Source organism: Lepisosteus platostomus, chromosome 9 (genome assembly GCF_059453375.1).
Source record: "Lepisosteus platostomus isolate fLepPlt1 chromosome 9, fLepPlt1.hap1, whole genome shotgun sequence".
Lineage (NCBI taxonomy): Eukaryota > Metazoa > Chordata > Actinopteri > Semionotiformes > Lepisosteidae > Lepisosteus > Lepisosteus platostomus.
In genome coordinates, this window is record NC_142619.1 from 14,823,339 (window position 1) to 14,850,204 (window position 26,866).

Consider the following 26,866-nt stretch of genomic DNA (forward strand, 5'->3'; position numbering starts at 1 on the left):
TTTATTTCTGCTGAAAAATACGTTTTGACACTTTCTGCACACTGGGGTTAAGATCTGAGTCAGTGGGCTCTTCTGAGCCTAGCAGTTACATTGGGATTCAAAAAGGCTGAGAAAACGCGTTTATTTCGGGCTGAAAAACACGTTTTGAAAAGTCTGCTGCTCCTGCCCCATAAGTTACATGGGGGTGACCAAACTTGCAGAAACATGTTTATTTCTGCTGAAAAACACATTTTGACACTTTCCGCACACTGGGGTTAAGATCTGAGTCAGTGGGCTCTTCTGAGCCTAGCAGTTACATTGGAATTCAACAGGCTGAGAAAACGCGTTTATTTCGGGCTGAAAAACACGTTTTGAAAAGTCTGCTGCTCCTGGCTCATAAGTTACATCGGGTGACCAATCTTGCAGAAACATGTTTATTTATGCTGAAAAATACGTTTTGACACTTTCTGCACACTGGGGTTAAGATCTGAGTCAGTGGGCTCTTCTGAGCCTAGCAGTTACATTGGGATTCAACAGGATGAGAAAACGTGTTTATTTCGGGCTGAAAAACACATTTTGAAAATTCTGCTGCTCCTGCCCCATAAGTTACATGGGGGTGACCAAGCTTGCAGAAACATCTTTATTTCTGCTGAAAAACACGTTTTGACACTTTCTGCACACTGGGGTTAAGATCTGAGTCAGTGGGCTCTTCTGAGTCTAACATTTACATGTGGATTCAACAGGCTGAGAAAACGCGTTTATTTCGGGCTGAAAAACACGTTTTGAAAACTCAGCTGCTCCTGCCCCATAAGTTACATGGGGGTGACCAAACTTGCAGAAACATGTTTATTTCTGCTGAAAAACACGTTTTGACACTTTCTGCACACTGGGGTTAAGATCTGAGTCAGTCGGCTCTTCTGAGCCTAACAGTTACATGGGGATTCAACAGGCTGAGAAAACGCGTATATTTCGGGCTGAAAACACGTTTTGAAAAGTCTGCTGCTCCTGCCCCATAAGTTACATGGGGGTGACCAAACTTGCAGAAACATGTTTATTTCTGCTGAAAAACACGTTTTGACACTTTCCGCACACTGGGGTTAAGATCTGAGTCAGTGGGCTCTTCTGAGCCTAGCAGTTACATTGGAATTCAACAGGCTGAGAAAACGCGTATATTTCGGGCTGAAAACACGTTTTGAAAAGTCTGCTGCTCCTGCCCCATAAGTTACATGGGGGTGACCAAACTTGCAGAAACATGTTTATTTCTGCTGAAAAATACGTTTTGACACTTTCTGCACACTGGGGTTAAGATCTGAGTCAGTGGGCTCTTCTGAGCCTAGCAGTTACATTGGGATTCAAAAAGGCTGAGAAAACGCGTTTATTTCGGGCTGAAAAACACGTTTTGAAAAGTCTGCTGCTCCTGCCCCATAAGTTACATGGGGGTGACCAAACTTGCAGAAACATGTTTATTTCTGCTGAAAAACACGTTTTGACACTTTCCGCACACTGGGGTTAAGATCTGAGTCAGTGGGCTCTTCTGAGCCTAGCAGTTACATTGGGATTCAACAGGATGAGAAAACGTGTTTATTTCGGGCTGAAAAACACATTTTGAAAATTCTGCTGCTCCTGCCCCATAAGTTACATGGGGGTGACCAAGCTTGCAGAAACATGTTTATTTCTGCTGAAAAACACGTTTTGACACTTTCTGCACACTGGGGTTAAGATCTGAGTCAGTGGGCTCTTCTGAGCCTAACAGTTACATGGGGATTCAACAGGCTGAGAAAACGCGTATATTTCGGGCTGAAAACACGTTTTGAAAAGTCTGCTGCTCCTGCCCCATAAGTTACATGGGGGTGACCAAAAATGCAGAAACATGTTTATTTCTGCTGAAAAATACGTTTTGACACTTTCTGCACACTGGGGTTAAGATCTGAGTCAGTCGGCTCTTCTGAGCCTAAGAGTTACATGGGGATTCAACAGGCTGAGAAAACGCGTATATTTCGGGCTGAAAACACGTTTTGAAAAGTCTGCTGCTCCTGGCTCATGAGTTACATGGGGGTGACCAAACTTGCAGAAACATGTTTATTTCTGCTGAAAAACACGTTTTGACACTTTCTGCACACTGGGGTTAAGATTTGAGTCAGTGGGCTCTTCTGAGCCTAACAGTTACATTGGGATTCAACAGGCTGAGAAAACGCGTTTATTTCGGACTGAAAAACACGTTTTGAAAACTCTGCTGCTCCTGCCCCATAAGTTACATGGGGGTGACCAACTTGCAGAAACATGTTTATTTCTGCTGAAAAACACGTTTTGACACTTTCTGCACACTGGGGTTAAGATCTGAGTCAGTCGGCTCTTCTGAGCCTAACAGTTACATGGGGATTCAACAGGCTGAGAAAACGCGTATATTTCGGGCTGAAAACACGTTTTGAAAAGTCTGCTGCTCCTGCCCCATAAGTTACATGGGGGTGACCAAACTTCAGAAACATGTTTATTTCTGCTGAAAAATAAATTTTGACACTTTCTGCACACTGGGGTTAAGATTTGAGTCAGTGGGCACTTCTGAGCCTAACAGTTACATGGGGATTCAACAGGCTGAGAAAACGCGTATATTTCGGGCTGAAAACACGTTTTAAAAAGTCTGCTGCTCCTGCCCCATTAGTTACATGGGGGTGACCAAAATTGCAGAAACATGTTTATTTCTGCTGAAAAACACGTTTTGACACTTTCTGCACACTGGGGTTAAGATCTGAGTCAGTGGGCTCTTCTGAGCCTAACAGTTACATGGGGATGCAACAGGCTGAGAAAACGCGTATATTTCGGGCTGAAAACACGTTTTGAAAAGTCTGCTGCTACTGCCCCATTAGTTACATGGGGGTGACCAAAATTGCAGAACCATGTTTATTTCTGCTGGAAAACACGTTTTGTCACTTTCTGCACACTGGGGTTAAGATCTGAGTCAGTCGGCTCTTCTGAGCCTAGCAGTTACATTGGGATTCAAAAGGCTGAGAAAACGCGTTTATTTCGGGCTGAAAAACACATTTTGAAAAGTCTGCTGCTCCTGCCCCATAAGTTACATGGGGGTGACCAATCTTGCAGAAACATGTTTATTTATGCTGAAAAATACGTTTTGACACTTTCTGCACACTGGGGTTAAGATCTGAGTCAGTGGGCTCTTCTGAGCCTAGCAGTTACATTGGGATTCAACAGGATGAGAAAACGTGTTTATTTCGGGCTGAAAAACACGTTTTGAAAATTCTGCTGCTCCTGCCCCATAAGTTACATGGGGGTGACCAAGCTTGCAGAAACATCTTTATTTCTGCTGAAAAACACGTTTTGACACTTTCTGCACACTGGGGTTAAGATCTGAGTCAGTGGGCTCTTCTGAGGCTAACAGTTACATGGGGATTCAACAGGCTGAGAAAACGCGTATATTTCGGGCTGAAAACACGTTTTGAAAAGTCTGCTGCTCCTGCCCCATAAGTTACATGGGGGTGACCAAACTTGCAGAAACATGTTTATTTCTGCTGAAAAATACGTTTTGACACTTTCTGCACACTGGGGTTAAGATCTGAGTCAGTGGGCTCTTCTGAGCCTAGCAGTTACATTGGGATTCAAAAAGGCTGAGAAAACGCGTTTATTTCGGGCTGAAAAACACTTTTTGAAAAGTCTGCTGCTCCTGCCCCATAAGTTACATGGGGGTGACCAAACTTGCAGAAACATGTTTATTTCTGCTGAAAAATACGTTTTGACACTTTCTGCACACTGGGGTTAAGATCTGAGTCAGTGGGCTCTTCTGAGCCTAGCAGTTACATTGGGATTCAAAAAGGCTGAGAAAACGCGTTTATTTCGGGCTGAAAAACACGTTTTGAAAACTCTGCTGCTCCTGCCCCATAAGTTACATGGGGGTGACCAACTTGCAAAAACATGTTTATTTCTGCTGAAAAACACGTTTTGACACTTTCTGCACACTGGGGTTAAGATCTGAGTCAGTCGGCTCTTCTGAGCCTAACAGTTACATGGGGATTCAACAGGCTGAGAAAACGCGTATATTTCGGGCTGAAAACACGTTTTGAAAAGTCTGCTGCTCCTGCCCCATAAGTTACATGGGGGTGACCAAACTTCAGAAACATGTTTATTTCTGCTGAAAAATAAATTTTGACACTTTCTGCACACTGGGGTTAAGATTTGAGTCAGTGGGCACTTCTGAGCCTAACAGTTACATGGGGATTCAACAGGCTGAGAAAACGCGTATATTTCGGGCTGAAAACACGTTTTAAAAAGTCTGCTGCTCCTGCCCCATTAGTTACATGGGGGTGACCAAACTTGCAGAAACATGTTTATTTCTGCTGAAAAATACGTTTTGACACTTTCTGCACACTGGGGTTAAGATCTGAGTCAGTGGGCTCTTCTGAGCCTAGCAGTTACATTGGGATTCAAAAGGCTGAGAAAACGCGTTTATTTCGGGCTGAAAAACACATTTTGAAAAGTGTGCTGCTCCTGCCCCATTAGTTACATGGGGGTGACCAAAATTGCAGAAACATGTTTATTTCTGCTGAAAAACACGTTTTGACACTTTCTGCACACTGGGGTTAAGATCTGAGTCAGTGGGCTCTTCTGAGCCTAGCAGTTACATTGGGATTCAACAGGATGAGAAAACGTGTTTATTTCGGGCTGAAAAACACGTTTTGAAAATTCTGCTGCTCCTGCCCCATAAGTTACATGGGGGTGACCAAGCTTGCAGAAACATCTTTATTTCTGCTGAAAAACACGTTTTGACACTTTCCGCACACTGGGGTTAAGATCTGAGTCAGTGGGCTCTTCTGAGCCTAGCAGTTACATTGGAATTCAACAGGCTGAGAAAACGCGTATATTTCGGGCTGAAAAACACGTTTTGAAAAGTGTGCTGCTCCTGGCTCATAAGTTACATGGCGGTGACCAAACTTGCAGAAACATGTTTATTTCTGCTGAAAAACACGTTTTGACACTTTCTGCACACTGGGGTTAAGATCTGAGTCAGTGGGCTCTTCTGAGCCTAACAGTTACATGGGGATTCAACAGGCTGAGAAAACGCGTATATTTCGGGCTGAAAACACGTTTTGAAAAGTCTGCTGCTCCTGCCCCATAAGTTACATGGGAGTGACCAAACTTGCAGAAACATGTTTATTTCTGCTGAAAAATACGTTTTGACACTTTCTGCACACTGGGGTTAAGATCTGAGTCAGTGGGCTCTTCTGAGCCTAGCAGTTACATTGGGATTCAACAGGATGAGAAAACGTGTTTATTTCGGGCTGAAAAACACATTTTGAAAATTCTGCTGCTCCTGCCCCATAAGTTACATGGGGGTGACCAAGCTTTCAGAAACATCTTTATTTCTGCTGAAAAACACGTTTTGACACTTTCTGCACACTGGGGTTAAGATCAGGATGAGAAAACGCGTATATTTCGGGCTGAAAACACGTTTTGAAAAGTCTGCTGCTCCTGCCCCATAAGTTACATGGGGGTGACCAAACTTCAGAAACATGTTTATTTCTGCTGAAAAATAAATTTTGACACTTTCTGCACACTGGGGTTAAGATTTGAGTCAGTGGGCACTTCTGAGCCTAACAGTTACATGGGGATTCAACAGGCTGAGAAAACGCGTATATTTCGGGCTGAAAACACGTTTTAAAAAGTCTGCTGCTCCTGCACCATTAGATACATGGGGGTGACCAAAATTGCAGAAACATGTTTATTTCTACTGAAAAACACGTTTTGACACTTTCTGCACACTGGGGTTAAGATCTGAGTCAGTGGGCTCTTCTGAGCCTAACAGTTACATGGGGATTCAACAGGCTGAGAAAACGCGTATATTTCGGGCTGAAAACACGTTTTGAAAAGTCTGCTGCTCCTGCCCCATTAGTTACATGGGGGTGACCAAAATTGCAGAACCATGTTTATTTCTGCTGGAAAACACGTTTTGTCACTTTCTGCACACTGGGGTTAAGATCTGAGTCAGTCGGCTCTTCTGAGCCTAGCAGTTACATTGGGATTCAAAAGGCTGAGAAAACGCGTTTATTTCGGGCTGAAAAACACATTTTGAAAATTCTGCTGCTCCTGCCCCATAAGTTACATGGGGGTGACCAAGCTTGCAGAAACATGTTTATTTCTGCTGAAAAACACGTTTTGACACTTTCTGCACACTGGGGTTAAGATCTGAGTCAGTGGGCTCTTCTGAGCCTAACAGTTACATGGGGATTCAACAGGCTGAGAAAACGCGTATATTTCGGGCTGAAAACACGTTTTGAAAAGTCTGCTGCTCCTGCCCCATAAGTTACATGGGGGTGACCAAAAATGCAGAAACATGTTTATTTCTGCTGAAAAATACGTTTTGACACTTTCTGCACACTGGGGTTAAGATCTGAGTCAGTCGGCTCTTCTGAGCCTAAGAGTTACATGGGGATTCAACAGGCTGAGAAAACGCGTATATTTCGGGCTGAAAACACGTTTTGAAAAGTCTGCTGCTCCTGGCTCATGAGTTACATGGGGGTGACCAAACTTGCAGAAACATGTTTATTTCTGCTGAAAAACACGTTTTGACACTTTCTGCACACTGGGGTTAAGATTTGAGTCAGTGGGCTCTTCTGAGCCTAACAGTTACATTGGGATTCAACAGGCTGAGAAAACGCGTTTATTTCGGACTGAAAAACACGTTTTGAAAACTCTGCTGCTCCTGCCCCATAAGTTACATGGGGGTGACCAACTTGCAGAAACATGTTTATTTCTGCTGAAAAACACGTTTTGACACTTTCTGCACACTGGGGTTAAGATCTGAGTCAGTCGGCTCTTCTGAGCCTAACAGTTACATGGGGATTCAACAGGCTGAGAAAACGCGTATATTTCGGGCTGAAAACACGTTTTGAAAAGTCTGCTGCTCCTGCCCCATAAGTTACATGGGGGTGACCAAACTTCAGAAACATGTTTATTTCTGCTGAAAAATAAATTTTGACACTTTCTGCACACTGGGGTTAAGATTTGAGTCAGTGGGCACTTCTGAGCCTAACAGTTACATGGGGATTCAACAGGCTGAGAAAACGCGTATATTTCGGGCTGAAAACACGTTTTAAAAAGTCTGCTGCTCCTGCCCCATTAGTTACATGGGGGTGACCAAAATTGCAGAAACATGTTTATTTCTGCTGAAAAACACGTTTTGACACTTTCTGCACACTGGGGTTAAGATCTGAGTCAGTGGGCTCTTCTGAGCCTAACAGTTACATGGGGATGCAACAGGCTGAGAAAACGCGTATATTTCGGGCTGAAAACACGTTTTGAAAAGTCTGCTGCTACTGCCCCATTAGTTACATGGGGGTGACCAAAATTGCAGAACCATGTTTATTTCTGCTGGAAAACACGTTTTGTCACTTTCTGCACACTGGGGTTAAGATCTGAGTCAGTCGGCTCTTCTGAGCCTAGCAGTTACATTGGGATTCAAAAGGCTGAGAAAACGCGTTTATTTCGGGCTGAAAAACACATTTTGAAAAGTCTGCTGCTCCTGCCCCATAAGTTACATGGGGGTGACCAATCTTGCAGAAACATGTTTATTTATGCTGAAAAATACGTTTTGACACTTTCTGCACACTGGGGTTAAGATCTGAGTCAGTGGGCTCTTCTGAGCCTAGCAGTTACATTGGGATTCAACAGGATGAGAAAACGTGTTTATTTCGGGCTGAAAAACACGTTTTGAAAATTCTGCTGCTCCTGCCCCATAAGTTACATGGGGGTGACCAAGCTTGCAGAAACATCTTTATTTCTGCTGAAAAACACGTTTTGACACTTTCTGCACACTGGGGTTAAGATCTGAGTCAGTGGGCTCTTCTGAGGCTAACAGTTACATGGGGATTCAACAGGCTGAGAAAACGCGTATATTTCGGGCTGAAAACACGTTTTGAAAAGTCTGCTGCTCCTGCCCCATAAGTTACATGGGGGTGACCAAACTTGCAGAAACATGTTTATTTCTGCTGAAAAATACGTTTTGACACTTTCTGCACACTGGGGTTAAGATCTGAGTCAGTGGGCTCTTCTGAGCCTAGCAGTTACATTGGGATTCAAAAAGGCTGAGAAAACGCGTTTATTTCGGGCTGAAAAACACTTTTTGAAAAGTCTGCTGCTCCTGCCCCATAAGTTACATGGGGGTGACCAAACTTGCAGAAACATGTTTATTTCTGCTGAAAAATACGTTTTGACACTTTCTGCACACTGGGGTTAAGATCTGAGTCAGTGGGCTCTTCTGAGCCTAGCAGTTACATTGGGATTCAAAAAGGCTGAGAAAACGCGTTTATTTCGGGCTGAAAAACACGTTTTGAAAACTCTGCTGCTCCTGCCCCATAAGTTACATGGGGGTGACCAACTTGCAAAAACATGTTTATTTCTGCTGAAAAACACGTTTTGACACTTTCTGCACACTGGGGTTAAGATCTGAGTCAGTCGGCTCTTCTGAGCCTAACAGTTACATGGGGATTCAACAGGCTGAGAAAACGCGTATATTTCGGGCTGAAAACACGTTTTGAAAAGTCTGCTGCTCCTGCCCCATAAGTTACATGGGGGTGACCAAACTTCAGAAACATGTTTATTTCTGCTGAAAAATAAATTTTGACACTTTCTGCACACTGGGGTTAAGATTTGAGTCAGTGGGCACTTCTGAGCCTAACAGTTACATGGGGATTCAACAGGCTGAGAAAACGCGTATATTTCGGGCTGAAAACACGTTTTAAAAAGTCTGCTGCTCCTGCCCCATTAGTTACATGGGGGTGACCAAACTTGCAGAAACATGTTTATTTCTGCTGAAAAATACGTTTTGACACTTTCTGCACACTGGGGTTAAGATCTGAGTCAGTGGGCTCTTCTGAGCCTAGCAGTTACATTGGGATTCAAAAGGCTGAGAAAACGCGTTTATTTCGGGCTGAAAAACACATTTTGAAAAGTGTGCTGCTCCTGCCCCATTAGTTACATGGGGGTGACCAAAATTGCAGAAACATGTTTATTTCTGCTGAAAAACACGTTTTGACACTTTCTGCACACTGGGGTTAAGATCTGAGTCAGTGGGCTCTTCTGAGCCTAGCAGTTACATTGGGATTCAACAGGATGAGAAAACGTGTTTATTTCGGGCTGAAAAACACGTTTTGAAAATTCTGCTGCTCCTGCCCCATAAGTTACATGGGGGTGACCAAGCTTGCAGAAACATCTTTATTTCTGCTGAAAAACACGTTTTGACACTTTCCGCACACTGGGGTTAAGATCTGAGTCAGTGGGCTCTTCTGAGCCTAGCAGTTACATTGGAATTCAACAGGCTGAGAAAACGCGTATATTTCGGGCTGAAAAACACGTTTTGAAAAGTGTGCTGCTCCTGGCTCATAAGTTACATGGCGGTGACCAAACTTGCAGAAACATGTTTATTTCTGCTGAAAAACACGTTTTGACACTTTCTGCACACTGGGGTTAAGATCTGAGTCAGTGGGCTCTTCTGAGCCTAACAGTTACATGGGGATTCAACAGGCTGAGAAAACGCGTATATTTCGGGCTGAAAACACGTTTTGAAAAGTCTGCTGCTCCTGCCCCATAAGTTACATGGGAGTGACCAAACTTGCAGAAACATGTTTATTTCTGCTGAAAAATACGTTTTGACACTTTCTGCACACTGGGGTTAAGATCTGAGTCAGTGGGCTCTTCTGAGCCTAGCAGTTACATTGGGATTCAACAGGATGAGAAAACGTGTTTATTTCGGGCTGAAAAACACATTTTGAAAATTCTGCTGCTCCTGCCCCATAAGTTACATGGGGGTGACCAAGCTTTCAGAAACATCTTTATTTCTGCTGAAAAACACGTTTTGACACTTTCTGCACACTGGGGTTAAGATCAGGATGAGAAAACGCGTATATTTCGGGCTGAAAACACGTTTTGAAAAGTCTGCTGCTCCTGCCCCATAAGTTACATGGGGGTGACCAAACTTCAGAAACATGTTTATTTCTGCTGAAAAATAAATTTTGACACTTTCTGCACACTGGGGTTAAGATTTGAGTCAGTGGGCACTTCTGAGCCTAACAGTTACATGGGGATTCAACAGGCTGAGAAAACGCGTATATTTCGGGCTGAAAACACGTTTTAAAAAGTCTGCTGCTCCTGCACCATTAGATACATGGGGGTGACCAAAATTGCAGAAACATGTTTATTTCTACTGAAAAACACGTTTTGACACTTTCTGCACACTGGGGTTAAGATCTGAGTCAGTGGGCTCTTCTGAGCCTAACAGTTACATGGGGATTCAACAGGCTGAGAAAACGCGTATATTTCGGGCTGAAAACACGTTTTGAAAAGTCTGCTGCTCCTGCCCCATTAGTTACATGGGGGTGACCAAAATTGCAGAACCATGTTTATTTCTGCTGGAAAACACGTTTTGTCACTTTCTGCACACTGGGGTTAAGATCTGAGTCAGTCGGCTCTTCTGAGCCTAGCAGTTACATTGGGATTCAAAAGGCTGAGAAAACGCGTTTATTTCGGGCTGAAAAACACATTTTGAAAAGTCTGCTGCTCCTGCCCCATAAGTTACATGGGGGTGACCAATCTTGCAGAAACATGTTTATTTATGCTAAAAAATACGTTTTGACACTTTCTGCACACTGGGGTTAAGATCTGAGTCAGTGGGCTCTTCTGAGCCTAGCAGTTACATTGGGATTCAACAGGATGAGAAAACGTGTTTATTTCGGGCTGAAAAACACGTTTTGAAAATTCTGCTGCTCCTGCCCCATAAGTTACATGGGGGTGACCAAGCTTGCAGAAACATCTTTATTTCTGCTGAAAAACACGTTTTGACACTTTCTGCACACTGGGGTTAAGATCTGAGTCAGTGGGCTCTTCTGAGCCTAACAGTTACATGGGGATTCAACAGGCTGAGAAAACGCGTATATTTCGGGCTGAAAACACGTTTTGAAAAGTCTGCTGCTCCTGCCCCATAAGTTACATGGGGGTGACCAAACTTGCAGAAACATGTTTATTTCTGCTGAAAAATACGTTTTGACACTTTCTGCACACTGGGGTTAAGATCTGAGTCAGTGGGCTCTTCTGAGCCTAGCAGTTACATTGGGATTCAAAAAGGCTGAGAAAACGCGTTTATTTCGGGCTGAAAAACACGTTTTGAAAAGTCTGCTGCTCCTGCCCCATAAGTTACATGGGGGTGACCAAACTTGCAGAAACATGTTTATTTCTGCTGAAAAACACATTTTGACACTTTCCGCACACTGGGGTTAAGATCTGAGTCAGTGGGCTCTTCTGAGCCTAGCAGTTACATTGGAATTCAACAGGCTGAGAAAACGCGTTTATTTCGGGCTGAAAAACACGTTTTGAAAAGTCTGCTGCTCCTGGCTCATAAGTTACATCGGGTGACCAATCTTGCAGAAACATGTTTATTTATGCTGAAAAATACGTTTTGACACTTTCTGCACACTGGGGTTAAGATCTGAGTCAGTGGGCTCTTCTGAGCCTAGCAGTTACATTGGGATTCAACAGGATGAGAAAACGTGTTTATTTCGGGCTGAAAAACACATTTTGAAAATTCTGCTGCTCCTGCCCCATAAGTTACATGGGGGTGACCAAGCTTGCAGAAACATCTTTATTTCTGCTGAAAAACACGTTTTGACACTTTCTGCACACTGGGGTTAAGATCTGAGTCAGTGGGCTCTTCTGAGTCTAACATTTACATGTGGATTCAACAGGCTGAGAAAACGCGTTTATTTCGGGCTGAAAAACACGTTTTGAAAACTCAGCTGCTCCTGCCCCATAAGTTACATGGGGGTGACCAAACTTGCAGAAACATGTTTATTTCTGCTGAAAAACACGTTTTGACACTTTCTGCACACTGGGGTTAAGATCTGAGTCAGTCGGCTCTTCTGAGCCTAACAGTTACATGGGGATTCAACAGGCTGAGAAAACGCGTATATTTCGGGCTGAAAACACGTTTTGAAAAGTCTGCTGCTCCTGCCCAATAAGTTACATGGGGGTGACCAAACTTGCAGAAACATGTTTATTTCTGCTGAAAAACACGTTTTGACACTTTCCGCACACTGGGGTTAAGATCTGAGTCAGTGGGCTCTTCTGAGCCTAGCAGTTACATTGGAATTCAACAGGCTGAGAAAACGCGTATATTTCGGGCTGAAAACACGTTTTGAAAAGTCTGCTGCTCCTGCCCCATAAGTTACATGGGGGTGACCAAACTTCAGAAACATGTTTATTTCTGCTGAAAAATACGTTTTGACACTTTCTGCACACTGGGGTTAAGATCTGAGTCAGTGGGCTCTTCTGAGCCTAGCAGTTACATTGGGATTCAAAAAGGCTGAGAAAACGCGTTTATTTCGGGCTGAAAAACACGTTTTGAAAAGTCTGCTGCTCCTGCCCCATAAGTTACATGGGGGTGACCAAACTTGCAGAAACATGTTTATTTCTGCTGAAAAACACGTTTTGACACTTTCCGCACACTGGGGTTAAGATCTGAGTCAGTGGGCTCTTCTGAGCCTAGCAGTTACATTGGAATTCAACAGGCTGAGAAAACGCGTTTATTTCGGGCTGAAAAACACGTTTTGAAAAGTCTGCTGCTCCTGGCTCATAAGTTACATCGGGTGACCAATCTTGCAGAAACATGTTTATTTATGCTGAAAAATACGTTTTGACACTTTCTGCACACTGGGGTTAAGATCTGAGTCAGTGGGCTCTTCTGAGCCTAGCAGTTACATTGGGATTCAACAGGATGAGAAAACGTGTTTATTTCGGGCTGAAAAACACATTTTGAAAATTCTGCTGCTCCTGCCCCATAAGTTACATGGGGGTGACCAAGCTTGCAGAAACATCTTTATTTCTGCTGAAAAACACGTTTTGACACTTTCTGCACACTGGGGTTAAGATCTGAGTCAGTGGGCTCTTCTGAGCCTAACAGTTACATGGGGATTCAACAGGCTGAGAAAACGCGTATATTTCGGGCTGAAAACACGTTTTGAAAAGTCTGCTGCTCCTGCCCCATAAGTTACATGGGGGTGACCAAAAATGCAGAAACATGTTTATTTCTGCTGAAAAATACGTTTTGACACTTTCTGCACACTGGGGTTAAGATCTGAGTCAGTCGGCTCTTCTGAGCCTAACAGTTACATGGGGATTCAACAGGCTGAGAAAACGCGTATATTTCGGGCTGAAAACACGTTTTGAAAAGTCTGCTGCTCCTGGCTCATGAGTTACATGGGGGTGACCAAACTTGCAGAAACATGTTTATTTCTGCTGAAAAACACGTTTTGACACTTTCTGCACACTGGGGTTAAGATTTGAGTCAGTGGGCTCTTCTGAGCCTAACAGTTACATTGGGATTCAACAGGCTGAGAAAACGCGTTTATTTCGGACTGAAAAACACGTTTTGAAAACTCTGCTGCTCCTGCCCCATAAGTTACATGGGGGTGACCAACTTGCAGAAACATGTTTATTTCTGCTGAAAAACACGTTTTGACACTTTCTGCACACTGGGGTTAAGATCTGAGTCAGTCGGCTCTTCTGAGCCTAACAGTTACATGGGGATTCAACAGGCTGAGAAAACGCGTATATTTCGGGCTGAAAACACGTTTTGAAAAGTCTGCTGCTCCTGCCCCATAAGTTACATGGGGGTGACCAAACTTCAGAAACATGTTTATTTCTGCTGAAAAATAAATTTTGACACTTTCTGCACACTGGGGTTAAGATTTGAGTCAGTGGGCACTTCTGAGCCTAACAGTTACATGGGGATTCAACAGGCTGAGAAAACGCGTATATTTCGGGCTGAAAACACGTTTTAAAAAGTCTGCTGCTCCTGCCCCATTAGTTACATGGGGGTGACCAAAATTGCAGAAACATGTTTATTTCTGCTGAAAAACACGTTTTGACACTTTCTGCACACTGGGGTTAAGATCTGAGTCAGTGGGCTCTTCTGAGCCTAACAGTTACATGGGGATGCAACAGGCTGAGAAAACGCGTATATTTCGGGCTGAAAACACGTTTTGAAAAGTCTGCTGCTACTGCCCCATTAGTTACATGGGGGTGACCAAAATTGCAGAACCATGTTTATTTCTGCTGGAAAACACGTTTTGTCACTTTCTGCACACTGGGGTTAAGATCTGAGTCAGTCGGCTCTTCTGAGCCTAGCAGTTACATTGGGATTCAAAAGGCTGAGAAAACGCGTTTATTTCGGGCTGAAAAACACATTTTGAAAAGTCTGCTGCTCCTGCCCCATAAGTTACATGGGGGTGACCAATCTTGCAGAAACATGTTTATTTCTGCTGAAAAACACGTTTTGACACTTTCTGCACACTGGGGTTAAGATCTGAGTCAGTGGGCTCTTCTGAGCCTAGCAGTTACATTGGGATTCAACAGGATGAGAAAACGTGTTTATTTCGGGCTGAAAAACACGTTTTGAAAATTCTGCTGCTCCTGCCCCATAAGTTACATGGGGGTGACCAAGCTTGCAGAAACATCTTTATTTCTGCTGAAAAACACGTTTTGACACTTTCTGCACACTGGGGTTAAGATCTGAGTCAGTGGGCTCTTCTGAGGCTAACAGTTACATGGGGATTCAACAGGCTGAGAAAACGCGTATATTTCGGGCTGAAAACACGTTTTGAAAAGTCTGCTGCTCCTGCCCCATAAGTTACATGGGGGTGACCAAACTTGCAGAAACATGTTTATTTCTGCTGAAAAATACGTTTTGACACTTTCTGCACACTGGGGTTAAGATCTGAGTCAGTGGGCTCTTCTGAGCCTAGCAGTTACATTGGGATTCAAAAAGGCTGAGAAAACGCGTTTATTTCGGGCTGAAAAACACGTTTTGAAAAGTCTGCTGCTCCTGCCCCATAAGTTACATGGGGGTGACCAAACTTGCAGAAACATGTTTATTTCTGCTGAAAAATACGTTTTGACACTTTCTGCACACTGGGGTTAAGATCTGAGTCAGTGGGCTCTTCTGAGCCTAGCAGTTACATTGGGATTCAAAAAGGCTGAGAAAACGCGTTTATTTCGGGCTGAAAAACACGTTTTGAAAAGTCTGCTGCTCCTGCCCCATAAGTTACATGGGGGTGACCAAACTTGCAGAAACATGTTTATTTCTGCTGAAAAACACGTTTTGACACTTTCCGCACACTGGGGTTAAGATCTGAGTCAGTGGGCTCTTCTGAGCCTAGCAGTTACATTGGAATTCAACAGGCTGAGAAAACGCGTTTATTTCGGGCTGAAAAACACGTTTTGAAAAGTCTGCTGCTCCTGGCTCATAAGTTACATCGGGTGACCAATCTTGCAGAAACATGTTTATTTATGCTGAAAAATACGTTTTGACACTTTCTGCACACTGGGGTTAAGATCTGAGTCAGTGGGCTCTTCTGAGCCTAGCAGTTACATTGGGATTCAACAGGATGAGAAAACGTGTTTATTTCGGGCTGAAAAACACATTTTGAAAATTCTGCTGCTCCTGCCCCATAAGTTACATGGGGGTGACCAAGCTTGCAGAAACATCTTTATTTCTGCTGAAAAACACGTTTTGACACTTTCTGCACACTGGGGTTAAGATCTGAGTCAGTGGGCTCTTCTGAGCCTAACAGTTACATGGGGATTCAACAGGCTGAGAAAACGCGTATATTTCGGGCTGAAAACACGTTTTGAAAAGTCTGCTGCTCCTGCCCCATAAGTTACATGGGGGTGACCAAAAATGCAGAAACATGTTTATTTCTGCTGAAAAATACGTTTTGACACTTTCTGCACACTGGGGTTAAGATCTGAGTCAGTCGGCTCTTCTGAGCCTAACAGTTACATGGGGATTCAACAGGCTGAGAAAACGCGTATATTTCGGGCTGAAAACACGTTTTGAAAAGTCTGCTGCTCCTGGCTCATGAGTTACATGGGGGTGACCAAACTTGCAGAAACATGTTTATTTCTGCTGAAAAACACGTTTTGACACTTTCTGCACACTGGGGTTAAGATTTGAGTCAGTGGGCTCTTCTGAGCCTAACAGTTACATTGGGATTCAACAGGCTGAGAAAACGCGTTTATTTCGGACTGAAAAACACGTTTTGAAAACTCTGCTGCTCCTGCCCCATAAGTTACATGGGGGTGACCAACTTGCAGAAACATGTTTATTTCTGCTGAAAAACATGTTTTGACACTTTCTGCACACTGGGGTTAAGATCTGAGTCAGTCGGCTCTTCTGAGCCTAACAGTTACATGGGGATTCAACAGGCTGAGAAAACGCGTATATTTCGGGCTGAAAACACGTTTTGAAAAGTCTACTGCTCCTGCCCCATAAGTTACATGGGGGTGACCAAACTTCAGAAACATGTTTATTTCTGCTGAAAAATAAATTTTGACACTTTCTGCACACTGGGGTTAAGATTTGAGTCAGTGGGCACTTCTGAGCCTAACAGTTACATGGGGATTCAACAGGCTGAGAAAACGCGTATATTTCGGGCTGAAAACACGTTTTAAAAAGTCTGCTGCTCCTGCCCCATTAGTTACATGGGGGTGACCAAAATTGCAGAAACATGTTTATTTCTGCTGAAAAACACGTTTTGACACTTTCTGCACACTGGGGTTAAGATCTGAGTCAGTGGGCTCTTCTGAGCCTAACAGTTACATGGGGATGCAACAGGCTGAGAAAACGCGTATATTTCGGGCTGAAAACACGTTTTGAAAAGTCTGCTGCTACTGCCCCATTAGTTACATGGGGGTGACCAAAATTGCAGAACCATGTTTATTTCTGCTGGAAAACACGTTTTGTCACTTTCTGCACACTGGGGTTAAGATCTGAGTCAGTCGGCTCTTCTGAGCCTAGCAGTTACATTGGGATTCAAAAGGCTGAGAAAACGCGTTTATTTCGGGCTGAAAAACACATTTTGAAAAGTCTGCTGCTCCTGCCCCATAAGTTACATGGGGGTGACCAATCTTGCAGAAACATGTTTATTTCTGCTGAAAAACACGTTTTGACACTTTCTGCACACTGGGGTTAAGATCTGAGTCAGTGGGCTCTTCTGAGCCTAGCAGTTACATTGGGATTCAACAGGATGAGAAAACGTGTTTATTTCGGGCTGAAAAACACGTTTTGAAAATTCTGCTGCTCCTGCCCCATAAGTTACATGGGGGTGACCAAGCTTGCAGAAACATCTTTATTTCTGCTGAAAAACACGTTTTGACACTTTCTGCACACTGGGGTTAAGATCTGAGTCAGTGGGCTCTTCTGAGGCTAACAGTTACATGGGGATTCAACAGGCTGAGAAAACGCGTATATTTCGGGCTGAAAACACGTTTTGAAAAGTCTGCTGCTCCTGCCCCATAAGTTACATGGGGGTGACCAAACTTGCAGAAACATGTTTATTTCTGCTGAAAAATACGTTTTGACACTTTCTGCACACTGGGGTTAAGATCTGAGTCAGTGGGCTCTTCTGAGCCTAGCAGTTACATTGGGATTCAAAAAGGCTGAGAAAACGCGTTTATTTCGGGCTGAAAAACACGTTTTGAAAAGTCTGCTGCTCCTGCCCCATAAGTTACATGGGGGTGACCAAACTTGCAGAAACATGTTTATTTCTGCTGAAAAATACGTTTTGACACTTTCTGCACACTGGGGTTAAGATCTGAGTCAGTGGGCTCTTCTGAGCCTAGCAGTTACATTGGGATTCAAAAAGGCTGAGAAAACGCGTTTATTTCGGGCTGAAAAACACGTTTTGAAAAGTCTGCTGCTCCTGCCCCATAAGTTACATGGGGGTGACCAAACTTGCAGAAACATGTTTATTTCTGCTGAAAAACACGTTTTGACACTTTCCGCACACTGGGGTTAAGATCTGAGTCAGTGGGCTCTTCTGAGCCTAGCAGTTACATTGGAATTCAACAGGCTGAGAAAACGCGTTTATTTCGGGCTGAAAAACACGTTTTGAAAAGTCTGCTGCTCCTGGCTCATAAGTTACATCGGGTGACCAATCTTGCAGAAACATGTTTATTTATGCTGAAAAATACGTTTTGACACTTTCTGCACACTGGGGTTAAGATCTGAGTCAGTGGGCTCTTCTGAGCCTAGCAGTTACATTGGGATTCAACAGGATGAGAAAACGTGTTTATTTCGGGCTGAAAAACACATTTTGAAAATTCTGCTGCTCCTGCCCCATAAGTTACATGGGGGTGACCAAGCTTGCAGAAACATCTTTATTTCTGCTGAAAAACACGTTTTGACACTTTCTGCACACTGGGGTTAAGATCTGAGTCAGTGGGCTCTTCTGAGCCTAACAGTTACATGGGGATTCAACAGGCTGAGAAAACGCGTATATTTCGGGCTGAAAACACGTTTTGAAAAGTCTGCTGCTCCTGCCCCATAAGTTACATGGGGGTGACCAAAAATGCAGAAACATGTTTATTTCTGCTGAAAAATACGTTTTGACACTTTCTGCACACTGGGGTTAAGATCTGAGTCAGTCGGCTCTTCTGAGCCTAACAGTTACATGGGGATTCAACAGGCTGAGAAAACGCGTATATTTCGGGCTGAAAACACGTTTTGAAAAGTCTGCTGCTCCTGGCTCATGAGTTACATGGGGGTGACCAAACTTGCAGAAACATGTTTATTTCTGCTGAAAAACACGTTTTGACACTTTCTGCACACTGGGGTTAAGATTTGAGTCAGTGGGCTCTTCTGAGCCTAACAGTTACATTGGGATTCAACAGGCTGAGAAAACGCGTTTATTTCGGACTGAAAAACACGTTTTGAAAACTCTGCTGCTCCTGCCCCATAAGTTACATGGGGGTGACCAACTTGCAGAAACATGTTTATTTCTGCTGAAAAACACGTTTTGACACTTTCTGCACACTGGGGTTAAGATCTGAGTCAGTCGGCTCTTCTGAGCCTAACAGTTACATGGGGATTCAACAGGCTGAGAAAACGCGTATATTTCGGGCTGAAAACACGTTTTGAAAAGTCTACTGCTCCTGCCCCATAAGTTACATGGGGGTGACCAAACTTCAGAAACATGTTTATTTCTGCTGAAAAATAAATTTTGACACTTTCTGCACACTGGGGTTAAGATTTGAGTCAGTGGGCACTTCTGAGCCTAACAGTTACATGGGGATTCAACAGGCTGAGAAAACGCGTATATTTCGGGCTGAAAACACGTTTTAAAAAGTCTGCTGCTCCTGCCCCATTAGTTACATGGGGGTGACCAAAATTGCAGAAACATGTTTATTTCTGCTGAAAAACACGTTTTGACACTTTCTGCACACTGGGGTTAAGATCTGAGTCAGTGGGCTCTTCTGAGCCTAACAGTTACATGGGGATGCAACAGGCTGAGAAAACGCGTATATTTCGGGCTGAAAACACGTTTTGAAAAGTCTGCTGCTCCTGCCCCATTAGTTACATGGGGGTGACCAAAATTGCAGAACCATGTTTATTTCTGCTGGAAAACACGTTTTGTCACTTTCTGCACACTGGGGTTAAGATCTGAGTCAGTCGGCTCTTCTGAGCCTAGCAGTTACATTGGGATTCAAAAGGCTGAGAAAACGCGTTTATTTCGGGCTGAAAAACACATTTTGAAAAGTCTGCTGCTCCTGCCCCATAAGTTACATGGGGGTGACCAATCTTGCAGAAACATGTTTATTTCTGCTGAAAAATACGTTTTGACACTTTCTGCACACTGGGGTTAAGATCTGAGTCAGTGGGCTCTTCTGAGCCTAGCAGTTACATTGGGATTCAACAGGATGAGAAAACGTGTTTATTTCGGGCTGAAAAACACGTTTTGAAAATTCTGCTGCTCCTGCCCCATAAGTTACATGGGGGTGACCAAGCTTGCAGAAACATCTTTATTTCTGCTGAAAAACACGTTTTGACACTTTCTGCACACTGGGGTTAAGATCTGAGTCAGTGGGCTCTTCTGAGGCTAACAGTTACATGGGGATTCAACAGGCTGAGAAAACGCGTATATTTCGGGCTGAAAACACGTTTTGAAAAGTCTGCTGCTCCTGCCCCATAAGTTACATGGGGGTGACCAAACTTCAGAAACATGTTTATTTCTGCTGAAAAATACGTTTTGACACTTTCTGCACACTGGGGTTAAGATCTGAGTCAGTGTGCTCTTCTGAGCCTAGCAGTTACATTGGGATTCAAAAGGCTGAGAAAACGCGTTTATTTCGGGCTGAAAAACACGTTTTGAAAAGTCTGCTGCTCCTGCCCCATAAGTTACATGGGGGTGACCAAACTTGCAGAAACATGTTTATTTCTGCTGAAAAATACGTTTTGACACTTTCTGCACACTGGGGTTAAGATCTGAGTCAGTGGGCTCTTCTGAGCCTAGCAGTTACATTGGGATTCAAAAAGGCTGAGAAAACGCTTTTATTTCGGGCTGAAAAACACGTTTTGAAAAGTCTGCTGCTCCTGCCCCATAAGTTACATGGGGGTGACCAAACTTGCAGAAACATATTTATTTCTGCTGAAAAACACGTTTTGACACTTTCCGCACACTGGGGTTAAGATCTGAGTCAGTGGGCTCTTCTGAGCCTAGCAGTTACATTGGAATTCAACAGGCTGAGAAAACGCGTTTATTTCGGGCTGAAAAACACGTTTTGAAAAGTCTGCTGCTCCTGCCCCATAAGTTACATGGGGGTGACCAAACTTGCAGAAACATGTTTATTTATGCTGAAAAATACGTTTTGACACTTTCTGCACACTGGGGTTAAGATCTGAGTCAGTGGGCTCTTCTGAGCCTAGCAGTTACATTGGGATTCAACAGGATGAGAAAACGTGTTTATTTCGGGCTGAAAAACACATTTTGAAAATTCTGCTGCTCCTGCCCCATAAGTTACATGGGGGTGACCAAGCTTGCAGAAACATCTTTATTTCTGCTGAAAAACACGTTTTGACACTTTCTGCACACTGGGGTTAAGATCTGAGTCAGTGGGCTCTTCTGAGTCTAACATTTACATGTGGATTCAACAGGCTGAGAAAACGCGTTTATTTCGGGCTGAAAAACACGTTTTGAAAACTCAGCTGCTCCTGCCCCATAAGTTACATGGGGGTGACCAAACTTGCAGAAACATGTTTATTTCTGCTGAAAAACACGTTTTGACACTTTCTGCACACTGGGGTTAAGATCTGAGTCAGTCGGCTCTTCTGAGCCTAACAGTTACATGGGGATTCAACAGGCTGAGAAAACGCGTATATTTCGGGCTGAAAACACGTTTTGAAAAGTCTGCTGCTCCTGCCCCATAAGTTACATGGGGGTGACCAAACTTGCAGAAACATGTTTATTTCTGCTGAAAAACACGTTTTGACACTTTCCGCACACTGGGGTTAAGATCTGAGTCAGTGGGCTCTTCTGAGCCTAGCAGTTACATTGGAATTCAACAGGCTGAGAAAACGCGTTTATTTCGGGCTGAAAAACACGTTTTGAAAAGTCTGCTGCTCCTGGCTCATAAGTTACATGGGGGTTACCAATCTTGCAGAAACATGTTTATTTATGCTGAAAAATACGTTTTGACACTTTCGGCACACTGGGGTTAAGATCTGAGTCAGTGGGCTCTTCTGAGCCTAGCAGTTACATGGGGATTCAACAGGCTGAGAAAACGCGTATATTTCGGGCTGAAAACACGTTTTGAAAAGTCTGCTGCTCCTGCCCCATAAGTTACATGGGGGTGACCAAACTTGCAGAAACATGTTTATTTCTGCTGAAAAATACGTTTTGACACTTTCTGCACACTGGGGTTAAGATCTGAGTCAGTGGGCTCTTCTGAGCCTAGCAGTTACATTGGGATTCAAAAAGGCTGAGAAAACGCGTTTATTTCGGGCTGAAAAACACGTTTTGAAAAGTCTGCTGCTCCTGCCCCATAAGTTACATGGGGGTGACCAAACTTGCAGAAACATGTTTATTTCTGCTGAAAAACACGTTTTGACACTTTCCGCACACTGGGGTTAAGATCTGAGTCAGTGGGCTCTTCTGAGCCTAGCAGTTACATTGGGATTCAACAGGATGAGAAAACGTGTTTATTTCGGGCTGAAAAACACATTTTGAAAATTCTGCTGCTCCTGCCCCATAAGTTACATGGGGGTGACCAAGCTTGCAGAAACATCTTTATTTCTGCTGAAAAACACGTTTTGACACTTTCTGCACACTGGGGTTAAGATCTGAGTCAGTGGGCTCTTCTGAGCCTAACAGTTACATGGGGATTCAACAGGCTGAGAAAACGCGTATATTTCGGGCTGAAAACACGTTTTGAAAAGTCTGCTGCTCCTGCCCCATAAGTTACATGGGGGTAACCAAAAATGCAGAAACATGTTTATTTCTGCTGAAAAATACGTTTTGACACTTTCTGCACACTGGGGTTAAGATCTGAGTCAGTCGGCTCTTCTGAGCCTAAGAGTTACATGGGGATTCAACAGGCTGAGAAAACGCGTATATTTCGGGCTGAAAACACGTTTTGAAAAGTCTGCTGCTCCTGGCTCATGAGTTACATGGGGGTGACCAAACTTGCAGAAACATGTTTATTTCTGCTGAAAAACACGTTTTGACACTTTCTGCACACTGGGGTTAAGATTTGAGTCAGTGGGCTCTTCTGAGCCTAACAGTTACATTGGGATTCAACAGGCTGAGAAAACGCGTTTATTTCGGACTGAAAAACACGTTTTGAAAACTCTGCTGCTCCTGCCCCATAAGTTACATGGGGGTGACCAACTTGCAGAAACATGTTTATTTCTGCTGAAAAACACGTTTTGACACTTTCTGCACACTGGGGTTAAGATCTGAGTCAGTCGGCTCTTCTGAGCCTAACAGTTACATGGGGATTCAACAGGCTGAGAAAACGCGTATATTTCGGGCTGAAAACACGTTTTGAAAAGTCTGCTGCTCCTGCCCCATAAGTTACATGGGGGTGACCAAACTTCAGAAACATGTTTATTTCTGCTGAAAAATAAATTTTGACACTTTCTGCACACTGGGGTTAAGATTTGAGTCAGTGGGCACTTCTGAGCCTAACAGTTACATGGGGATTCAACAGGCTGAGAAAACGCGTATATTTCGGGCTGAAAACACGTTTTAAAAAGTCTGCTGCTCCTGCCCCATTAGTTACATGGGGGTGACCAAAATTGCAGAAACATGTTTATTTCTGCTGAAAAACACGTTTTGACACTTTCTGCACACTGGGGTTAAGATCTGAGTCAGTGGGCTCTTCTGAGCCTAACAGTTACATGGGGATGCAACAGGCTGAGAAAACGCGTATATTTCGGGCTGAAAACACGTTTTGAAAAGTCTGCTGCTCCTGCCCCATTAGTTACATGGGGGTGACCAAAATTGCAGAACCATGTTTATTTCTGCTGGAAAACACGTTTTGTCACTTTCTGCACACTGGGGTTAAGATCTGAGTCAGTCGGCTCTTCTGAGCCTAGCAGTTACATTGGGATTCAAAAGGCTGAGAAAACGCGTTTATTTCGGGCTGAAAAACACATTTTGAAAAGTCTGCTGCTCCTGCCCCATAAGTTACATGGGGGTGACCAATCTTGCAGAAACATGTTTATTTCTGCTGAAAAATACGTTTTGACACTTTCTGCACACTGGGGTTAAGATCTGAGTCAGTGGGCTCTTCTGAGCCTAGCAGTTACATTGGGATTCAACAGGATGAGAAAACGTGTTTATTTCGGGCTGAAAAACACGTTTTGAAAATTCTGCTGCTCCTGCCCCATAAGTTACATGGGGGTGACCAAGCTTGCAGAAACATCTTTATTTCTGCTGAAAAACACGTTTTGACACTTTCTGCACACTGGGGTTAAGATCTGAGTCAGTGGGCTCTTCTGAGGCTAACAGTTACATGGGGATTCAACAGGCTGAGAAAACGCGTATATTTCGGGCTGAAAACACGTTTTGAAAAGTCTGCTGCTCCTGCCCCATAAGTTACATGGGGGTGACCAAACTTGCAGAAACATGTTTATTTCTGCTGAAAAATACGTTTTGACACTTTCTGCACACTGGGGTTAAGATCTGAGTCAGTGGGCTCTTCTGAGCCTAGCAGTTACATTGGGATTCAAAAAGGCTGAGAAAACGCGTTTATTTCGGGCTGAAAAACACGTTTTGAAAAGTCTGCTGCTCCTGCCCCATAAGTTACATGGGGGTGACCAAACTTGCAGAAACATGTTTATTTCTGCTGAAAAATACGTTTTGACACTTTCTGCACACTGGGGTTAAGATCTGAGTCAGTGGGCTCTTCTGAGCCTAGCAGTTACATTGGGATTCAAAAAGGCTGAGAAAACGCGTTTATTTCGGGCTGAAAAACACGTTTTGAAAAGTCTGCTGCTCCTGCCCCATAAGTTACATGGGGGTGACCAAACTTGCAGAAACATGTTTATTTCTGCTGAAAAACACGTTTTGACACTTTCCGCACACTGGGGTTAAGATCTGAGTCAGTGGGCTCTTCTGAGCCTAGCAGTTACATTGGAATTCAACAGGCTGAGAAAACGCGTTTATTTCGGGCTGAAAAACACGTTTTGAAAAGTCTGCTGCTCCTGGCTCATAAGTTACATCGGGTGACCAATCTTGCAGAAACATGTTTATTTATGCTGAAAAATACGTTTTGACACTTTCTGCACACTGGGGTTAAGATCTGAGTCAGTGGGCTCTTCTGAGCCTAGCAGTTACATTGGGATTCAACAGGATGAGAAAACGTGTTTATTTCGGGCTGAAAAACACATTTTGAAAATTCTGCTGCTCCTGCCCCATAAGTTACATGGGGGTGACCAAGCTTGCAGAAACATCTTTATTTCTGCTGAAAAACACGTTTTGACACTTTCTGCACACTGGGGTTAAGATCTGAGTCAGTGGGCTCTTCTGAGCCTAACAGTTACATGGGGATTCAACAGGCTGAGAAAACGCGTATATTTCGGGCTGAAAACACGTTTTGAAAAGTCTGCTGCTCCTGCCCCATAAGTTACATGGGGGTGACCAAAAATGCAGAAACATGTTTATTTCTGCTGAAAAATACGTTTTGACACTTTCTGCACACTGGGGTTAAGATCTGAGTCAGTCGGCTCTTCTGAGCCTAACAGTTACATGGGGATTCAACAGGCTGAGAAAACGCGTATATTTCGGGCTGAAAACACGTTTTGAAAAGTCTGCTGCTCCTGCCCCATAAGTTACATGGGGGTGACCAAACTTCAGAAACATGTTTATTTCTGCTGAAAAATAAATTTTGACACTTTCTGCACACTGGGGTTAAGATTTGAGTCAGTGGGCACTTCTGAGCCTAACAGTTACATGGGGATTCAACAGGCTGAGAAAACGCGTATATTTCGGGCTGAAAACACGTTTTAAAAAGTCTGCTGCTCCTGCCCCATTAGTTACATGGGGGTGACCAAAATTGCAGAAACATGTTTATTTCTGCTGAAAAACACGTTTTGACACTTTCTGCACACTGGGGTTAAGATCTGAGTCAGTGGGCTCTTCTGAGCCTAACAGTTACATGGGGATTCAACAGGCTGAGAAAACGCGTATATTTCGGGCTGAAAACACGTTTTGAAAAGTCTGCTGCTCCTGCCCCATAAGTTACATGGGGGTGACCAAAAATGCAGAAACATGTTTATTTCTGCTGAAAAATACGTTTTGACACTTTCTGCACACTGGGGTTAAGATCTGAGTCAGTCGGCTCTTCTGAGCCTAAGAGTTACATGGGGATTCAACAGGCTGAGAAAACGCGTATATTTCGGGCTGAAAACACGTTTTGAAAAGTCTGCTGCTCCTGGCTCATGAGTTACATGGGGGTGACCAAACTTGCAGAAACATGTTTATTTCTGCTGAAAAACACGTTTTGACACTTTCTGCACACTGGGGTTAAGATTTGAGTCAGTGGGCTCTTCTGAGCCTAACAGTTACATTGGGATTCAACAGGCTGAGAAAACGCGTTTATTTCGGACTGAAAAACACGTTTTGAAAACTCTGCTGCTCCTGCCCCATAAGTTACATGGGGGTGACCAACTTGCAGAAACATGTTTATTTCTGCTGAAAAACACGTTTTGACACTTTCTGCACACTGGGGTTAAGATCTGAGTCAGTCGGCTCTTCTGAGCCTAACAGTTACATGGGGATTCAACAGGCTGAGAAAACGCGTATATTTCGGGCTGAAAACACGTTTTGAAAAGTCTGCTGCTCCTGCCCCATAAGTTACATGGGGGTGACCAAACTTCAGAAACATGTTTATTTCTGCTGAAAAATAAATTTTGACACTTTCTGCACACTGGGGTTAAGATTTGAGTCAGTGGGCACTTCTGAGCCTAACAGTTACATGGGGATTCAACAGGCTGAGAAAACGCGTATATTTCGGGCTGAAAACACGTTTTAAAAAGTCTGCTGCTCCTGCCCCATTAGTTACATGGGGGTGACCAAAATTGCAGAAACATGTTTATTTCTGCTGAAAAACACGTTTTGACACTTTCTGCACACTGGGGTTAAGATCTGAGTCAGTGGGCTCTTCTGAGCCTAACAGTTACATGGGGATGCAACAGGCTGAGAAAACGCGTATATTTCGGGCTGAAAACACGTTTTGAAAAGTCTGCTGCTCCTGCCCCATTAGTTACATGGGGGTGACCAAAATTGCAGAACCATGTTTATTTCTGCTGGAAAACACGTTTTGACACTTTCTGCACACTGGGGTTAAGATCTGAGTCAGTCGGCTCTTCTGAGCCTAACAGTTACATGGGGATTCAACAGGCTGAGAAAACGCGTATATTTCGGGCTGAAAACACGTTTTGAAAAGTCTGCTGCTCCTGCCCCATAAGTTACATGGGGGTGACCAAACTTGCAGAAACATGTTTATTTCTGCTGAAAAACACGTTTTGACACTTTCCGCACACTGGGGTTAA